Consider the following 20,943-nt stretch of genomic DNA (forward strand, 5'->3'; position numbering starts at 1 on the left):
CTGGGGAGGGGCCGCAGCAGCCCCGCGCCCATCATGTCAGGGATCACCTTTATGTCCGAGCTTGGACACCTCGGCGAAGGGAATGTGCCGAGCCGGGCGTCCTGGGTGACTCCCTCCCTCCTTCCAGAGGTGGGGACACTCCTCGACCCCTCCGAAACGAGCCCACACCCCTCTCCCCTCCGTGCCCCGTGGCGAGCACCCTCAGGGCTGGGCAGAGCTCCGAGGGTGAGGGCAGTGTCCCGGCCGAGGGCGGCTCAGCTGCCCTGGGCCCGCCGTGCCTGCAGCCTCCGGCGAGGCGCGGTAATTGCATAAGCCGGCCGGCCCGTGAGTTCCCATTGACAGGCAGTGGCCGTGGTTACGCAACGCGGCGGTGGCTGCGGTGTCCCGCTCTGCGGGAGCGCGGCCACCCCCGGCCACCGGCCCTGCCCGTGCCGCGCCAGGATTGCCTCGCCTGTACCGCAGCAGGAGTGACCCGACCCGCCGAACGTGCTGCCATGGCCCTTCTGATGAGTTCAGGGTCTTGGGTGTGGGGAATTGAGGAAGACTTTCTTGTCGCTTCCTCACCGCTGGGATTTGATGGCATGAGCATCCCTTTAGGAACGTGACACAGCAACTGGATTTGGCCTGTGCTGTGCAGGACCTCACACAGCGGCCTTGGCTTTTCATGCCTCTTGCTTACACGCTGGGCTGGGTTGGTGAATGTCCTTGTCCTTCCTCCTCCCAGGCACTGTGAGGATTAATTACCTTGAGTAAAGTGGAGTGGGAGAAGCAAAGTCACTGCAATATTTAGGGTTTCAGTATGATGGTGTCCATTGGGAAACACCTGCAATCAGTAGGTGATGCCATTTGAGAAATCAAGAGGTACTGAGTGTAAGAACAGATTGTGCAAGTGTTTGGACGCTTGGCTGTTTTTTCAGTAGTGCCCACTAATTTGGGCATGTTTTCCTCTCTGGATGCCCAGTTGGAGATGGCTCATAGAAGCTCATGTTTGGAAGTCACGTACTGAAGTCATGGCTTCTTCAGGGTGTACCAGCACAGCTGGGCACAGAGGCAGGGAGCATCCCTGTGGCCCAGGTCTCGGAATGGGAAAACCACTGGACTGTTTTCTTCTTGCCAAAACACTGAATGTCTCATCACCACGTGGGAAAGCATCTTGCTGCAGACTGAATTTTGTAAATAGTGCAGTAACACGAACCCATCACACATCAGAAATAGCTGGCTTTACAGTGGTCAGGTGAGTGCATTCACAAGTTTACCACAAAATGGAACTGGAATTAGCTTGATGTGTTTCACCTCCTGTATGCTGCTCGCCTCACCATGATGATGATGCCAACTGCGTTGTTTTCTTTTTCTGTTGGTCTAAGAGAGAAGAGAAATCATTCTAAGTTTTTTTTTTTTCAAATTTAGTTGTATGGGCAAAGAGCTCTTTTCAGAACCCTTTGTCTTCTCGGCTGTACAGAGAGACACTTTGTTGGATAAAATTAAATTCATTGGACATAAAATCAGGCCAGCCAGTTTTTTGTGCCAAAGCATGATGTTTTATGAAGGGAGAGGCCATCATTATGTATCTGTTTTGTAGCTGGTTTTAAATGAACATTTTCATTTCAAAATAATTAAATAACAAGACTTGTCCATTTGGCTAGCTGCTTTGCTTTGTGCTTGTCTTTTTGGCTTGTTTTCCCCAAACTAGAACAAATGCAGCATTTGTTTTGTTGGTCATGGATTGACTGGAACAACCTGCACTATGAAATTTTGATGGGAAAGGGCGTTCATGAGTTTTTAAAGCTCTGGTGGCCAGTGCCTGTTTCTGTGCCATGTTATCCTCTTAGCCTGTAACAGTCCAGGAGGACACTGGAATCCTCATGGAATCCACCATGAGCAATGTGAGGCAGCCAGAGAGGAGCTCTGCCTCGGTGTGCCCCTGTCCTGCCTGAGTGAGGGTCACTCCTGTAGTTTCTCTGAGGTAGGTGTTCTCCAGCAGAAGGTTACCTGCATTGCCCAGCAGTGCATGGAGCAGGATTCCATGTCTGAGCAGCACTGTGCCTCTCACCCAAGGCAGGGCTTCCTTGGGACTCAGCTTCCCAGAAGGTTCCCCTCTGCAAAGATGCAGGGTGAGTGCTGCACCTCAGCTCCTCTACTTGTTCTTCCGAAAAAGGAGAGGTCTGAGCCAAATCTGTTCCCTCACCCATGTAGTGCTTGTTAAATCATGTGTACAAAATAGCCCCCATTCAGTATTTTTAACAACTTTTTTGGCAGGGAAGCTCTTGAGCTATCATACTTGAGGGCCTGAGCTTGCAGACCTTGTTGTAGTAGCAGGAGCAACATGATAAATATTTGTGCACCACTGAAATTGTGCTGAAGTACAAGCTCCCAAACTTGTCTCATTGACCAAGTGCACAAAACCTTGTGGATAGGTGCTGTCTGCCATTTCTGGGTTTGTACAGCCTTTAGCTCAGTGGGAGCATGGGACTCTTGAAATGCAGAGAATCATATAAAGATTAAAAAGAAGTGGCATGGCGTGAACACCATTTGGGAGCAGTTAATGACATGCCCAGCCCAGCCACCAAAGCCATTGCTGAGAACTGGCAAACCCAGAACTTCATCTTAATCCCAGCACCTTGTATCTTGCAGCCACTCCCTTGGATGATTTAAAAAGGTGTATCTAAATTCTTAGCCGGCCTTCACCAGCAAGGAATGCAGCACGATTGCAAATTTGGTGTGGTATAATTACCCTGCCTTTCTTGCCCCATTACCACTGACATTACTCTCCTCATGCCTGGGTTTATAGGCTGACTTGTAGAACCTCTTTGGTTTGTTTTGCTTTTTTAATGACAATGTTGAGAGGATGGGAGGTGTTTGCTGGTTTCATGGAAGCTTCCTTTGGTTTCTGGGTGGCAAGGCACCCCATTCCTGCTTTTTGTAAGACTCGGGAAAAGCTGAGTAATACAATAAAGGAGAATGTCTGGGAATAAATGTGATTCAGTGGTTGGAGCTAAGTGTTTAATAGTTCAGAGGAAATGCTCCTTTTGAGGATTACACCTGAATGACAGTGCTGATAAACAATTATTTGGGTTGTATAGTGGGGTTTTTTTATCTTTGTAGCTTTGCCACTGCAAATCCTCAGTTAGAGGGGTTTTTTTCAGGCATAAATTTACCCTGGATGGGGTGTCCAAGGCAGGATTTGGGAGAGGATGGTACTGACAATTCCAGGGCTTTGAAAGGGGCAGGGGGCTGGAGAGCAGAGCAGAGCACATGTTGTACATGCCCTGTTGCTGTGTGGCTTCAAAGCATTCCGAGGACAGGTTCCTGTGGCACGGGGTGCTGTGTCCTGGTGGGGATGTCCCTGAGCCTGCCCTCCCACGCTCACCCGTGGGAAGGACAAGTGACAGTTATCAGTACGGACAGCGTGGAGGGAGTGCTCAGCAGCCCATGTGCTTTCACAGGCTTGTGCTGTCACATCCCTGTGCATGGAGGAGGAAACCCAGGGCCAGGAGCAGCACTCCCCTCCTGACATTTATTTCATGTGGCTTCACTGCTTCTTGTTGCCCCCTGAATTATTGCGGTCAAGGGTTTTGCCCTTAGGGTTTGAGCTCTGGCTGTGCGTGACCCCCCTGGAGAAGTTGGTTTTCTGGGGCTCCCAGTAACAGATTGTGTAAACTGGTGTTTAAGGGGGTGGTCCTGGTGGCTGAGTTGGTTGGTCACACACAGACCTGCTGCACATCTGGTGCAGAACATGTGTGTATCAGAAATATCTGCCTTGAAGACTGTTTACTGAAGTTTGCCCCAGGATCTGAGGGCATGTACATAAACGCATGTCAGATATAGTGGAAGCCACCTCCAGCTCACTGCTTGCCTCTCCTTACAGCAAACAGGGCACCAAACTGCACTCACAGCTCCCTCTGACCCCCGGACCAGCTGTGGGTGCCGGGTGGGAGGAAGGAGATGGCTGGGGAAGAAGAGCAGAGAGGTCACCATGAAGACATGACATTTGTTACCTGCCTCTTTCCCCTGGCTCCTACATTGCCAGTTTCAGGTGAGTCCTGGTTCCCACAACCAAGAGGCAGGCAGGAGAGGTTCCCAACTGTGCCCATGCCACACAGAGGGCAGAGGCAGGGGGCAGAGCTTGGACAGCACCTCTGTTCTGCCACCATGCCCTTCCCCATGAGTGCAAAGGCCCATCTCTGATCTCCTTCTGGGGTCAGCAGGGCCTGAGGCTGTTTCTGCTCTGTTTCTGCAGCAGAAAGAGCTGTGGGTGGATGCACTGCTGGGGTAAGCTGGGGGATGCTCCAGACACAGCTGGGTAGGGGAACACAGCTCCCCAGCTGGGGAGAGGTGTCCCCGTGGCTGCAGCAGGAGCTGCCTGACAAGAGAGAAGAGATGGCTTGGAGCTCAGCTCACTCCATGTCCATTCCTGCTGCACAGGACACCACAAGGAGCCAAGAGAGCCTGGGTGACCCGCCTGGAGCTGAGCTGCCTCCACATCACTGAGAGTCTCTGCTCTGGGCTCAGGCACTGGTGCTGGTGTAGTAGGTGGAGTGCTGGTGCTCCAGCCAAGCAGTAGAGGCATCACTGCGCACCTTCTTCTGCTCCTCTCCTTCCCAGTGGGGCCCAGCCAGTGCTGGGAGTCCAGAGGAACTGGTGGAGACCAGCAGAGATGACAGTGGGAGACTTTCAGCTGCCTCTGGCTGTGCTGAGGTGCAGGGATGTGCAGCACTTTAATGCTGCAGGTCTGAGGCTTTGAACATTTTCTATTCTGTAACAGAGTTCTGGAAGTGGATAAAGTGTGCCACATTGAGCTTGTGTGGGCAGGAGGGAGGGAAGGGGAGTCCCTGGTGCCAGTCAGGGAGATGGAGAGGTGTGGGGAGCCACCAGCAGCACTGGTATGTGCTCCCTGGCAGTACTGGGAGAAAACTTGTCCTGCAGGACAGGGAGCCTGGGAGCACAGAGAGTCCTGGCCCTGCTGTGCTCAGTCTGCTGGGGCCAGGTGACAGCTCACCAGTGCCATTTCTGCTGAGGGGCTGCTCTCCCAAAGGAAGCAAATCCTGCCTCCGTCTGCCTTCTGGCTTTCTCAGAGTTCTGTGACTCTGTTGCTCATTTGTGTTCATCAGCTGAAGCACTGTGACTCCTGGCCCCCCCCAGCTGATGCCCACAATAAAATGGTCTTTTCTCTCTTCTCACTGTGTTGTCACAGGATTTTCTGGAGTGGGGAGCTGATGTTTGGGGATGAATCCTGAGGGAGGAATGAGTTTGGGATCATTCCTTGTCCCAGCATCCTTCCTACCAGGCAGCTGGTCTGAGTTGAGGTGCTTTAGGAGACAAACCAAAGCAGAGTGTCCCACCCAAATGTTAGGAGAGAAACCAAAACAGAGTATCCTACCCAAATGCGGAGGGTGAGGGATCTGTGCAAGTCTTCTGGTCCAACATCTGCCCCAGCAGGATTCCCTAGAGCAGGATGGTCAGGACCATGTCCTGGTGAATTTAGGGGATCTCCTTAGGGCAGGGCATGTGATCAGAGTGGGGGTGGGATATAGACAGGGCATGGTGCCAGGAAAGACTGTTATGGATTAGAGAATCTGGGTGTTGGAAACCTAATAAATTAAGTGGTTAATGAGTGAAATGACATGTTAGATTCCTATGCACAGAGGAAATTGAGCCTTTATTTGCCAAGGTTTTCTGTTTCCTTTCCTAATGAGCTCATGAAATACAGTTGAATTTATGAAGTACCTTGTACTGTGGAGATGAGGTATCCAAACATACCATGGCACTGCTCAGTCCAGAAGAGGCTTTTCACTGTCTGCAGGACAGGGTGGGGGCTGTTCACTATTTTGAAAACCTCTGCGGGGAATATTCTTCACCTGTAATTTAAAAAACCTGCCTTAATATTCTTGCTTTTAAAGTAATTTCTGCAAATGAAATGTGGAACATGGGAATCTCATGGTGGCCCCAGCAGTCCTACTTATATGCAGAGCAAATTCTACACTTAGTCATGTGTGGGCAGTGCAGTCCCTGCTGGATTTCCTGGACACCACTGGTTTGTCCAAAGTGTGGTTTGCTGGTTTTGGTGCATTAGGAGCAGAGCCAGCATTTGACTGAGTCCTGAACATCTGCAGGTACATTGTGAGACTCACAACTTCTCTTTATCATCCAACAGTGCCTTCAGAAGACCCCATTCAGTCAGCACACCTGCCCAGGCTGGGAACCAGGCCATTCCTGTGAGGAAAAGGAGAGCTGGGAACTGCACTGAGTGGCTGATCCAGGCAGGTTTCCCAGCCTGGGCACATGGGTTCAGGTGCTGCATTCCCACCCAGCACTTGTTGCAGTCTGAACTCCTCTTGCTGTCTGGGTCATGTGAGGTACCCTCCGTGAGCAGCACTTTGCTCTTACAGGCATCCTGCTGAGCATTGCAGCAGTTCAGAGCTAAATAATTTATCTAGGAAGAACGTTTTCTACATGACTTAGAAGATGGAAGAGAAGAGGAATATTGCAACAGCAAACTGCAGGGTGGACAAATACATTCTGCTTCTCAGTTTCTGAGCATTGCACTTTGCCGCTTTTGTTTCAAAATTGCTTTCTCTCCCATAATTATCTTCAAAGGAGAAAGCTGATCTAAAATGTTTCCCTTTTTATATATATATATATATTTTAGGGTGGTTCATTGATTTCCATTTTTAATAATAAAAGTGAACAAACAAAAGAAAAAAGCCCCACAGCGATGTATTACCTAGCATTTAAAATACAGAGAACGCTCATATGTGCCGCAGCACACTTCATCTGTGGGCATCAAAGTGTCTCATAGAGGTCGTAATCCTCATTTCAAAGATGAGGAAACAGAGGTGCTGAGAGAGAAAGTGGCTTAGCAGGTCAGTGACAAAGCAGAACAGGAGTCCCCTGAGCCTGTACTGCAGGCAGAGGTGAGGGAGCAGAGGAGAACAAACCTGTCCTCACCTAATCAGGACAGCTGAGTCCCAAGTGCAGTGAAGGCAAAGTGACACTGCAGGGAGAGCACCAAATCATGCCACAAGCCATAGAGCCAGCAAAGCCTGGTTTCTTCCAGTTTTGTGTCTAGTCCAGTAGTTCAGGGTTGTCTGCTGTTGGCCTTTGATGTCACAATAATGGGGTTCAACTTGTCTTTCTCCCACCAAGGGTGCTGGGGGAGTCTGGCATCTCAGCTTTGTTGTCTGTTTTCCCAAAACTTTGGGATTTCTGAGAATTTTTGAGCCTTCCTGTTGTCTGTGATCACTGAGGCAGTGGAGTCACTAGGAACTCATCCTTGCATGTACACACAGGCATGTTTGTCTCAGCATTGCAGCTGGGGGTTGCCTTATCCTATGGAACTACTCAGTTAGCACTTTAATGCTGCAGGTCTGAGGCTTTGGACATTTTCTGTTCTGTAACAGAGTTCTGGAAGTGGATAAAGGGTGGCACAGCAAGGATGTTCACAATGTTAGTTCAGTAACCACTTATGGGAAAATGTTTCCCAGGGGGAGAGACAAAATTGGACTTTCAGCTCTGTAGCTTCCACTTCTTTGAGACCTGAGAGGCTCACAGCGCAGTGAGACTCATTCATGTTATTCATTTGATGAATGGCTCGAGTGAGAAGGCTTCTTCATGCCTGCAGCCATGCCCCCTTGGGTCATGGTCCTCTCACATCTTGTTACCCAGAGAGGAGAGGTTCAGTGGGAATTTTGATGGGAAGATCTAACATAGCAAGTTGTAAGCTGTCTTGATTTGTAAACTCTGGAAATACTCTGGGGGGGCTGTTCAGCCTCCTTGATGGTAAATTGAAACCTGCTGATGAGAGGTTGGTTTTCTTAACTTTAAAAGACCTGTTAAAGGTAAGCCATGGCTGCCACAGGTCTGCTGGCCAAAAACTGAAGGCCCTTGCTCTAAAGGACCCCTCTGGTTCTGGTTCCCCATATTCATCAATATGTTCCTTGGACTAGTAAGGCTTTACTGGCTGCCATTCAAAAACAATTATTTGGACACCATACACAAATGGTGGTCAAGAAGGGATACCTGAGGATCCCTGTCCTTCACACCTTACCAGAAGAATATTCTTTTTACTGGGCTAGGTGGTCCTGGTCCTCCATCTCTTCTGTGTCATGAAGCTGACATTCCTTGCTGGTGGCCCAGTGGTCTGATGTCAGGATGAGCCAAGACATTTTTCCTTCCCTCCAGCCAGTGTGGGTGCTTTGACAGGATGTGCTGGACTGATGTCAGACTGAAGGTGACATTTCTGTGTCTGCCTTGCCTTTGGTGAGTGTAACAGTGCCCTTGGTTGATGCACCAAATCTGGGCATGACAACATGAGAGGTAAAGCAAGGAACAATCCTCCTTTGTTCCCATGTGCCAGTGGGATTAAAAATCCAGCTGGAGGAGGAAGGAGGTGCATTTTCTTAGTATTTTGTGTTGGCCACTTTAGGTGTTAATTACAATTACCCAGCAATTATGGCACCTCATACTGGAGGTGAGTAGCTGGGGTTTGGGTATTTCCCTGCTGTATCCAAGCACACAGAAGGGAGGTGTGGGAGTTTCTGTCACCACACCTAAACCCTTTGTCAGTCTTGGGCCAGAGCGCCCAGGGTGATTAATTGTTAATGATGGAGGAGCTGCATTGTTTGTCCACTGAATAAATAGAGCATATTTTCCAGCTGTTTCCTCCTCCAAGTCTCTCCCAGCTCTTTCCAACTTCCCCACATCATTCCCTTTTCCTAATCTCCCCATCTTTTCTGTGACTTTCTTCTGCTGTTTCAGCTCTGGTGGGCAATTCCCAGGGTGACAGAGGGCTCACCAAGGGCAACCTGAATGTTCTAAAGGTCCCCATACAACCCCCTTCCCAGAATCATCTGTGTCAAAAAGTGATGGTTTTGCCTTTTTGCAACGATCACATTTAATTATTAGTTAAATATCGAGGTCAGCAGTCACTCCTATCCCTAAAGAAGCTCCATGCCTTTTGAACAAGCAGAGCTGGAGGGCAAGGGCATTCAATGATCAAACCATCTGCAGAAGAATTGACCTCTCCATTTGTCCTTCAAAGCCAAAGTTGCCATATTTTCCCAGAACCCGTGACCTATATAGCAAGTTGGTGTCCTCTTAGGGTGGCTGGCCCTAAGGTGCCCATGTTTGCTGCCACCTGGTTTAGAATCTGCCATAGTTTCAGCATCCTTGTGTAAAACAATTCCATCATTCCATCAGGTCTTTCCAAAAGCAGGAATGCAGCACAATGGGACACACCAAAACCCATTCTGAAAGTAGTGCACCAGTTAAATGGACAGACCCCGAGGACACTCTGAATCAATATATAATAACAGTGGTGCTGTATGAAGCTTCCATTCCATCAGAGCAGCTCTGTGACATTGATTTGTGCCAGAGAATAACTAGGAAGCTTTTCTCTCTGTAAATCCACTTCCTAACCTGGCAGGCTTTTACAGCATGGAAGTGTCTGTGTGATATTAGTTCTAGTTTCTTCCATGTGTTCTGACAGGGATATGTTTCTAGTCCTCTTTGCTGAGAGTACATGTCCTTTAGAAATGTTTTTGGGTTTTTTTTCTGGAAGAGCCTTACTTGGAAAAAAAGTTAATTTTAATTACAGTTTTATGATGTTCAAATATTGGACTCTTTTCTTAGCAAAGGTACATATGTTTTTTCTAGCATAAAAATTTATGTGTGTGCAGGGTTCTGGGAATCAGTGGAAACTGTGTCAGCTAGAACATGAGTGTTGTTCATATGTTGGGAAAGCCAGTGCTGCCATTGAATTTAACTTTAAATAAAAATAAGCTGGCTATTGTTTTTAACTCACAGGCCACCAGTTGAGAAGTGTTCTCACTATATCAACAAGGACAACAGTGAGAAGTCAAGTGTGTTGGAGTCAGGCTCATCTCACCACCTTTAGATGTCCAACTTCAGCACCATCAACTTGACACTGAGGCTCTCTGTATAAAGGAATTCAGGATGGAATGAGCCATCATGGTTCCTGTGGAAACATGAGGTCTACAATTGTCTATTTCTACCCAGAGGGTTTTAAGGGAGCCCAGTGCCACTTACAGTGTAAAATAGCCAGTATCAGCCTAGATAAATCCTGTGTTTGACCCTGAGGTTCTCAGTAGGTCTCCAGACTCCCAGTCTTACCTCCCACTCACCTGGGTGCAGCGCACACCTTATATATACAGCACCAGTCCCTGCTCAGCCTGTCCTAATTAATAACAGCTTTATTATCTGATAGGGACCAACAGAATATAACCTGTGACACAGGAGGCTCCTGCCCTGAGGATGGTTCCCTGCAGACAGATGGCAAGCAGAAAATATGCCAGAAATGCTCTGCCTCAGAAGGTTCCCTTTCAGGCATTGCTGGCTGGTGTGGGCGCCAGCTACAGAGGAGTTCTTCAAGGCTAAGGCAGCATGGAAAACCTGCAAGGGAAAAACATGAAACCAAACAAGGGAAGAAGACCCAAGCAATTAGTATTCTCCAGTGAGGGTTTTATTTCAGCCCGTCGCTCTCTCTCTGCTTAGCACTGTAGACATGCACCTCGTGGGAGAGCAGCTCTGCCCAGGGAGATGCAGCATCCACGCAGGCAGGAGAAGGGGTGGGAGACAGCACGTACCCAGCCTGATTTCACAGACTGGGAGCAGATTTCAGCAGCTGACGTCATGACTGGTGTGAGGTTGGTGGGGACGGAGGTGGCAGAGGCAGTAATTAAACCCCTGGCATTCTGGCCGGAGGCACAGCCATGTCCTGCTTCATCTGAAGCAGGGTTGGCCTGACACAGCAGAAGCCTTTACGTAACCAGGCCAGATTTTCACTTTTGGAGCAACAGTTTCAGAAGAACTACAGAAACTACAGGCAGGATTTGTCGCTACTTATGAGCAGGGGGCTGAGAGCACTTCTCTCGCCTCCTGTCTCGCACCTCTCTGGGTGACAAGGATGTCAGGGAGTGAGAGCTGGTCCTGCAGCTTCTGTTTTTACTCCCATTTCCTCTGTGCTTTCTGTTGGGATAGCAGAGGTTTGCACTGGCATGTGAGACATTTTCCTATTGCTCTCTACAACCGCAGTCGCATTTCAGAAGCTTTTTGGCACGTTGCCCTGCTGGCAGCCCACAATCGCAGTAGCAGCTTCTCAGGCTGAAACGTTTTTGTTGCATTGCATTTAGCCCATCTCTATTATTGCTCAAGCTTTTCTTTTCTCCCTCATCTGCTCTGGCCGTATCAGGAGGTACGAACCTTTTTCAGGGAATCTTTAATATTTTTCAGCATTTGGAGTGAACCTGAATAAACACTTGTTAGGTAAAAAAGCTCAGTTGGAAAGCCTTAGTGTGTTTCTTGGCTTGTTGTTCTGGCTGACACCATCTCTTGCAGACACAGTATTACAACAGCAGTAGTGCAGCAATACACTTAGGATGGCTTGGTGCATGTGAACACGATTGTTTGAAGGGGGAAGAATCATACTGACAGGCCTTCAACTCCTGATAGTCATTGCCTATCCCATGAACGTGCTCTCCTTGCAGACACACTCACCAAGTGGTTTGCTGGAAAACAGAGGCTTAAAACTGATAGGCATTTTCTAACAACATTTAAAGCTGTGGGATAATTAAAGTGAAATGCTTTAATTCATCGGTTCCCTTTTCAAGTAAAACCATTCAGCCAGAGAAAGAACAATAGATGACTCTCTGTGAGTTCATCAGCTGTAAATCCAGGGTGTAAAGTAAAACAAACACATAAAATTTATGCCCTGTTTTTTTCCCCACCTGTTCTTTAGACGATTAATCTCTTTTGGAAAGCTTATTCATTCAAGACTTTAAAATCATGGGCTCTACGTGGGGAGCAAGGATGATATGCAGGCAGAGGACACTGAGGTTTTGGTTTGAAGCAGGGGTGGGAAATGTTGGCATCTTTGGTGAGGAATGAAGTGAGCCAGAGAGCGGCAGGCTGGGGGGCATGTGCGCTTTGGGGATCCCTGCCCAAGTTCAAAGCACTTACACAGACACTTACCTGTAATAATGTGTTTAAACACAGACCTGAATACATGCACAAACCTAAAACTCTAAACCTGCCACCTGAACATGTGCCTGTGGGCTTTCCTGAGTCAAAGCCTGCACAGTGAGGTGGGTTTGGTGAGAGCATGGCTGGGATGCAGGCTCACAATGACTGGGACTGGCAGGGCAGAGCTGCAGTCTTTTGTAGGAACTCAGCTTCCACTGTCAGAGTCTGTAGAAGCCACAGTCTCCAATTAACATCTTTAATCTTATTATCTCAAGCCTTTTATCTTCACATTTTCTTGTCTGTTTGTTTGTTTTCTTTAAATTTGTTTACATATACCGAACTGAAAGTTTTTCTGGAAATGCTGGTATGACTTTTAACTGCAAGAGTGATTCACAGAGAATAATTAATTCGAAGATCTTGGCATCTCTTTTCCTTGTAAAAAAAGGTGGTGGATATTCTGTGATTTTCTTGAAAGATTTTCCCTCTAAATGTGCATGTTTACACTCACACCCACACAGACTCACACACATTTGCAAATGCAGACACTTCCCTCTTCTTCTGGAGCTTTCAAGTTTTGGAGCAGCACATCTGACCTGTACAATTAACACTTTCTGCTATGTATCTCCTTTATTTATGTCTGAAAGCAAGACAGAGCTTTTGAGGTTGGTGGGGCTCATCCTATAGGTTTTTGTCCACACCTTAAACTTCCTGAGCTTCCTGCACTGGGCAGGCACATGCAAACAGCCAGGAAGATCTGTGCCCCATGTTAACTCCTGCAGGAGTGGGAATTTCAGGCTCCATCTGGGAGGCTGCTGCTTGGCCTGGGTCAAACCAGGCCCTTTTCTAAGGAATTAAACAGCACTGATCATCTCCCGGTGCCCAGGATTGTTCCTCAGTGTTGTTTAATTTATTAAATATTGCTGTTGATATAAAGGTTATAGCTTACTCTCATTTTACTATCTATTAGCAACAAAAGGAGTGAGTTCTATCTCAGACCTTGTAAGCCCTCAGGATTATTCTTAGGCGATAAATTAAGACTGGACCTTGCAAGTCTGGAAAACAAGTTCATACAGAGCATAAGGGGCAGGATTTCCCCATTGGTACCATAAATGAAGTCTCTCATGAAACCTGGAGTGGCTCCTCACTGTAAACATCAGCCATACTTGAATTATTTGCTTATTAGAGCTCACAATTTCATTTGAAATTCAGGCAGCTAAAGAAAAAACCAAGTTGCTAAACACCTTTGAAGAGTAAGATCTCATTTTTTCCCTTGTTCTGAAAAAAGGTCATTTATGCAATGACAGAATTCCTGTAGCTTAATACTTGCCAATATTATTTCAGAAGTTAAAAGCTATGATGCTGCTTTTTAATCACCATCACAGCATGACAAAAATCCTGCTTACTTTGCAGTGATGGTTATATCATTGCAATACTGACAGATCCCTTGGGACCTGTGCAAGGTAACAAGAAGGCTGGAGGTGAGCTGGGTTCAGCCAAATAAAAAAGGAGCCAAATGAACAAGGAGCCCACAGTAGAATACAAAGTCACTCTGTAATTATACTCCATTTTATTTCTGCCTTGCCTATGAAGCAGAGTCACTGGAATAGGAGAGCTTTTAAAAATCAGGGAGGACCAAGATTATTCTAACTAACTATAACAACTCTCGGCTCTTTGAGGGCATTTATTCAAATGCCTCTAAGCCCTTGCTCTTTACAAAGAGAGATAAATGTAATTATCACAGTTCTAAAGTGAGGAAAGATGAGGCTTAATTAACTACTCGTGGATATACAGCAAATGAGTAGCAGAGATGGGAACAGAAACCAGTTTTCCTGACTTCTCTGGCACCTGAATCCCAGTGCCACCTCTGTCAGGTACACACCACAGTGAGATAAACAAGGCAAGATACCACTGGGTAAAAGCTGAGACCACAGACAGTCCCAAGCCCAGCTGAAGTGTCTCTGGATGCACCTATTGCCTGTGGTCTGGCATTTGGTGAGCACAGCCTGGCATGAGGGATCTGCATCTTGTATGAGTGAGAGAACAGTTTGATTGTCATAGTGTGGTCCTCCCAAAAATCCTAAAGTTTACCTGGGGAAAGAGTTACCTGCTGAGGCATCACCCACCTGGCTGCTCTCTGCTGCTCCACCACTCCAGCTGTGCTAACCAGGGACTCCTGGGTTTATCCATGTCAGTGTTTGGGATGCAGACACAGTGGTACACACCCTACACCATCCACTGAGGGTTCTTGGTATCCAGCCTCTGTTGCTTTTGTTCCAATGGCAGGAATGTTCATGCAGGCTCAGACAGGACCTGTGGCCACTGAGCCATGCACTGGGAGACTCCTTGTTCCAGAGAACCGAGCCACATGCCTGGAAGAAGAGGCTGTACTCGGAGGTGCAGAGATGAGATAAGCCAGGCACTGAGTCCTCAAAGCCAGCCTTTAGCCTTTGTTTTCCCAAAAGGCTGATGGCAGAGAAGGATAGCTTTAAAGTGTTCTGTTCTGAATAAACAGTGCCAAAGCAGAGGAAGGGATTTCTCTTTCACCCCTCTTGCTGACTTTGGGGCAGGAATATTCAAACTCTTTTTCCTCAGTGCCTGCACAGCCTGGATGCTGTGTCTTCCTTAGGCACCGCCAGCTGTCGTGACAGCTCTGGAGTCAGGGTGCTCTCGGCATCTCCGCAGGCTCTCTGGAGGTTCATCCACCTGTTTGTCTCAAGGTTTTCTTTTCCTATGGTTTTGATAGAAGTTGTCTCAGCAAATGAGGAGAATTCATTGCTACACAATTAAGATCACTTTCCTGTTTGGGTCAAAATGTAACCTAAAGCTTTCCGATTCCACTCGCTGTGGCTTCCTGAGCACACTGCTGTGTGTCTACAGCCATTTACCCAACTCCAGGAGGCAAATCAAGTTAAAATGCTCAGAACAAGTTTTTTCTGTTTTTTACTCATGACTTACATTGCAGCAGTGAGGCTTTTAAGACAAGAAGGTATTTTTACTCCAGGGTGAAATAACAGGCATTAGCAGAGCCAGCAGGTGTCTTGCTGCTCACAGCCTGGGCAATACCAGCTTTTGCTGAGAGTGGAAGTAGCTACAACTGTGCCAAGGGGTGACTTTGATGGCAGAGGGAAACCTGTGAATGGGAATCATAGCTTTTACTTCCAGCCACAATCAGAAGACCTATTTAGCATTTGCTCAGCTTCCTGCAGGACAATGATAATGGGATAAAGGACAATTTATAGTGGGATAAAAATAATTTTTATCCCACTAAAGCTTAAGGGCAAGCAAAGAAACCTTTGAAAACTTGCTGTCTTCACTAGGTTGAGTTAAAGTGACCACTGGATGCTACATTCAGATGTATGCATGTACATGTATGTATCTTCTATTGAAGGTTCTCCAGTGTGACTTTATATTCAGGGCTTTCAGGTTAGATGGCACTTAAAAATACTCAAGTGCTTGAAGAGAGAAGTGGAGACTCTGACTCAGTGTTTGGGTGGCAGCCTGATCAATCACCCAGATACTTTCTTCCAAGGAGAAATTTCGAAACAGATGTAATTGAAGGGCTTATTTGTGAAAAGAGAAGACTGAAGACTGAAGGCAAGGAGGAGGGAGGGAGAGAGGAGCAGCAGCAGCCATCACCTGAAGGTGCTGTGGGCAGAGATGCTGCTGCAGCTCTCCTGCATCCCCTTCCACTGAGCAGATGTCAACAGCTGAAAGAGGAGCCCAGGATGTAGCTTAGATTTTGCTGTCATTGCTGATTCCAGAAGCTATTCTGGAATGCCACCTGCTGGCATTTTCCCTGTTAACTACCCTAGAGATGAACTGTTGTGTGGTCACATCCCAAGCCTGGAAGCAAAGAGACAAAGTTGACCTTTTCAGTCCTTTTCAGTGAATGTCCTTCTTGTTTTCTGGGAGAGAGGCTGCCCCGAGGCCCTGTGAAAAGTCCAGTTATGTAAGGGGGGTACTTATTATGTGGGACCAGGAAAGGGGATGCTGGTGCCAAAAGAAGTGATGAGAATGGACGTGGGTGGAAGAAACAAGGAAAAAAGGAAAATTAGAGAAAAAAGTCTTCATGGCTAGTGAGGGACAAATGAGGTCTTCCATCAAGCACCAGTTTAGATGGCCCTCAAAAAGGAGCATTTAAGTCTGTGATTTTGCTTTTTCCATCAAAGTTTATATGACAGTGATTAAAAAAAACCCAACATCTTTTTAGTTTATAGCTGAAACACTTTAAATTGGAAAGGAAGAGGAGGCTCTGCTCCTCTGCTTTTTGGCACCAACACCACAATCTGCAGTGCTGATGTTCATAATCCCTGACAGTCCTGACAGCCAGACCAAAGCAAAGAACAAAGGCCGTAGTGGTCAGTCGCCCTCGTTCACACAGCAGCAGAGCTCTGCATGTGCTGCTGCATGCAATGGGAACAAACCTCCCAGCTGCCATCTCCTCATGGAGACATCGTCCTGCTGCTCCTCCAGCTTCCTGGCTGGGATCTGCTGCAGCTTTGAGGTTCCAGTGAAAAACCCCCAACAAACTCCCAAAGCACCCAGAGGGTCCCAAGTGCTCTGAGCAGCCTCCACCCAACCCTCTAGCCAGCAGCTTTATTTGAACCAGCCCTGGGCTGTCTCCTAGGTGGGCTGGTCTCTGGTTTTGCTGTCAGGATGGGCCCTTGAGGGGATATCCTGTAGCTTCTCTGCAGCCCCCTTCAATGACTGCACCCCCAGGTGACCCCTGGGCTTGGGCCACCCCTTTGCTGTGTCTGGAAGCTGCTACCAGCACCGAGCTGTGTTCAGGGACTGTGCTGTGGGTGAAAGCACAGCCTGTGCTGGCTCTCCCTGTTCCCCTTCATGGGACAATGCTGGTCCCTGATATACATATAGATATATATAATTTTTTTCTATTTTTATAGTCCTCTTTCGTTCTCAGGATGGTCTCACAAGTTTTCTTTTAGTAAGTGCTGTGAATGCAATGATTTCTCTGAAAATCACTGTGTTGAATGGTGGTGAAATCCTGCTGTCTGTGAGTGCCATGAATGAGCAGTTTTGAGCAATCAACCTCCAGCCTTATCCAAGACACAAAGATCCCCAGATAGTCTAGCTAGGAGACCTTGACTTCTCACTCATCCTTCTGGAATGGTCTGAGGTTTTTTCCAAGCTTTTATTTTAAGAGACCTTCTGGGCATAAATCTGATTCTCACTGGTGGCTGGGAGAGCACAAATGCAACTGAACAGGACTGTTCTGCTGCTGTGCATCCAATGGTCTGAGTAATCCATCCATACCTGCAGACATCCTGCTGGCATCCCTGAAAAGCCTCCTGCTCATGGTCAGGTAGGGGAGGCTACTGGGACTTTGAGGGGTTTTGTTTGGTTTTACATACTCATTTCCTTATATGTTGCATGTAGAAGTTGATGTGTAAAAGATTTATCTGGCATGTGGAGCAGCCTTTGGAAGTGGAGCTTTTTCAGTATGGTGTACTTAGGGTGTGAGTACAGCATAATGGTTTTTAATATTTGGAGTTTTATGAAGTGATCATTGTGCCTCTTCCCCCTGGAGAGCTGAAATTCTCTTCTTTAAGACATTTTGTCTTTGTGTAGTACGGCATGTTGCAGAAAAAGGCTTTCACTTGTGCACCGTATCACCCAGGGCTCTCCTTTTGGAACAACACTGCCAAGTGACAGATGTGTTCCTGCAGAACACTCACATGCCTTGAGAGCACATCTCTGGCTCAGCAGCTTTCTCTGGTTGGGAAAGTGCCCTTTTTGTGGGGAGTAAAACACGAGGAGATTTATGGCCTTCACTGATGTAATGTGATCCAGCCATGACAGTCCTTTCATCATAATGAATGATGGATCTTGTTGTTATTACTCTGATTTACCAGGTAGGTTTGATCTCCACTTGCCATAAAAAATGAATAAGTTAGGAAGGATAACACTGGAGCTGTTGTGGTTCAAACACACTCAAGAAAAAACACCCTGCATGTAAGGTGTGGATGGTCCTATGTTGGTGGAAAAAAGCCAAAAGAAAATCCCCAAACCTTTGCTGCTTGAGATTGCTCTTTTCAGCATGTATCTCCTAATTTTTGAAAGTGAAATTCCCGAGTTCTGGTTCTCACATTGTTGGTGAGTTCTGTGTGGAAGTATCTGTGGTCAGAGCAAGTCTAAGCAATTGCCACCAGCCACGATTTTCCTTGATTTGCAGCAGGTGAGTTTTTCCAAGTGGGTCTTAGGTCTGCTGGTGTTTTTGCACAGGAGCTTTGCAGGGCCAAGTGGCACACAGGCAGATTATGTAGCCTATACATAACCTCTTTTACAGTAATAACCAGTGGCTTAAAAAAAAATACACTAGGTGAGAATGATCCTGTGTTTATCTGTAGGACCTGACTCTGTCACTTCTACAAACTTTCAAACAAAATGAGTCATGATATGCCTCAACTTGTGTCTGAGCTCCTAAAGCTGATGAGAAAGGGGTGGGGACTGACTGGCCAGTCTTCTGTGTCTTGCATGGCCCACTTTAGGTGCCAGTGAGGTGCCTTGGTCTGTGAGTCTGCCAAAGCCCTGTGCTGATGGCACTTTCACACATTTGGAAGCTGTCATGCAGGAGAAAAGGCTGTCGTGCTATTATCCAGAGAGCTGATAGTTCAGCTGGCTTCCTGGGCATGACAGCAAGCTCACAGTGATGGCACCACTGAGGCTTTGTGGATTCTGACCGTAGGCAAGCCTCAACAGAATAACCAGATCAAAACTGCTAACACCATAAGCTTTGCTTAAAAATTAATTAGGAGGAAGGAGGAAAAGGAGGAAGGGCGGACATTGCTTTGATGACTGAATTGCAAAAAGTAGCACCATGATAACTCCGAAGGGTGTTTGGGCTAGGACAACATAAGGTTTGGAAATATGTGGAAAATATGTTAAGAGGCACCTCTCCAATGTACACAGGGTCTGAACTCTTACTGGCCTTTTCTGACACTCATGGGACCTCAGTCCTCATCAATCTGCTGCTAATAATTTTTGAAAGAGGGGGCTGATCATGCTTCTGACCTTTCTGGATGCTTCTGGTATTCTGAGGTTTAGATTGGATATTAGGAAACATTTCTTCACTGAAAGCATTGCCCAGCCCTGGCATAGCCTGCCCAGAGAAGTGGTGGAGTCACCATCCCTGGATGTATTTAAAAGATGTGTAGATGTAGCACTTGGAAACATGTTTAGTGCTGGCTTAACATTTCTACTCAATGATCTTAGAAGTCTTTTCCAGCCTAAACAATTGCGATGTTCTGCATTGCCTCAGGAAAGGGTTCTAGCCCCTCCAAAGAACAAGCCAAAGGACAAGATAGGGTATCTGAGGTCCAAAACACAGGTAGCCCAAATCACCAGCTGCACTGGGGGTGCACTGGGTCCTCATCTGGATCTGCAGGAGCAGGCAGGCCTCCAGTGGTGGGTGGCAGGGCCTGGGACCTTTCGTGTCTTGAAAAAGGCTTCTGTGAGAAACTGCATTTCACCTTCTTGAGATGTAAAGACCTTGAGTTCAGCTAGTTTTCCATGGACATACCTGGTCTCCAGCTTGAAGGAATAAAAACACCAACTGCAGGACTCTGGGGAGGCTGAAAAGTGAGGAACTGGATATATGGATGTGCATGCACATCTTCAGTAACATGTGCATTTACTGTAGGCAAAAATTACACCACTGTTTGCAGTTATGGCTTCCTTATTCTTCCTGCTAGAGCTCCCTTTTTTCCCTTCTGACTTCTCCAAAATTCCCACTTTGGCTGCAGTTTTCCCTTGTTGCTGCAATTTTCCGTTGTTTCTTTCTTGCCTCAGGCTTGGTTTGTTTCTTCGAAGTTACAGTACAAGAGGTCTCCATGGTTTTGACTAAGTTTAGAAGGGAACTGATGTTTTGCTTTAAATTTCTGTCTGAAATAATTTTTTTCATTATTTGAACACTTCCATGTTCTGAAAGGCAGCCTGGAAATTTGTCTGGAAGATAAACATGGAGTAAAGGGTGTGCTTTTTTGCCTTCAAGAAGTAGCCAAATTATTCTGATGAGATAGGTCTGAAAATACTTTTGCACATCCTTGTGGGAGACTAGACATTGGCAGAAACCAGCCTTTGGGAGTGGTATTTCCTTTAAGGGAAAGGGAATGGGAACAATTGTATGGAATACTGAGAATGAGACAGATGAGCAGACGGAGAAGCAAGGATAAGGATGTGGGAAGGGGATGAATGAAGTTTGTGTGGTAACATATCAACAAGAGAATCACTTAAAGGGACTGCTGCCTAAAATTTGCCACAACACACAGACATTTTCAACCTCTGCATGTCTGTATGGCCAGCCAGAAGCTGTGTAATTTGTTGCCAGAGTTGTTCCCTGCCCTGGTTCACAGGAAGTTAACAGCTTCCAAATTGTGCCAGGATCTCACGTGGGTAAAACATGCTTGATGTGGAGGTTTTGGAGCAGAAATACCAATACTGATGTGAATGGAAATGCCTGCCTGAAGACACCAGAAAAACAGCAGATGAAGGGTTAAAGGAGTGGCATGCAGAACCACACCATGTGTTTCATGCAAATAAATAACCAGAGGACAAATCCCAAACTGGAGCCTTAGAGATAAGGTGACCAGAGGATGACCCACAGCAGAAAAACTGTGAAATGCCTAGATAAGGGTAACAAAAGACTCAGTTTTGCCTGAAACTCTTGAAGGGTGAGACACAGGATCATCATATCCACTGCTGAAAGGTATAAAAGGTGAGTACATAAATGAAGAAGAGCCCATCCGAGAGAGGCAGTGGAGTGGTGGTGTTATCCTTTGTGCTTCCTGCTGTACTTGGCTGATCCTGAGATATTGATGCATACTGTCCTGTGCATGTGAGTATGTTGATGGGAGAATGGGAGTGGGTAGGACCAACTTACTGGAATATTTTTAATAAAAAATCACTTTCCCTAGCTCTAGGGTCTTGCAATGAGTTTTGTTCCACAAA

This window comes from Zonotrichia leucophrys, chromosome 3, assembly GCF_028769735.1.
Source record: "Zonotrichia leucophrys gambelii isolate GWCS_2022_RI chromosome 3, RI_Zleu_2.0, whole genome shotgun sequence".
Lineage (NCBI taxonomy): Eukaryota > Metazoa > Chordata > Aves > Passeriformes > Passerellidae > Zonotrichia > Zonotrichia leucophrys.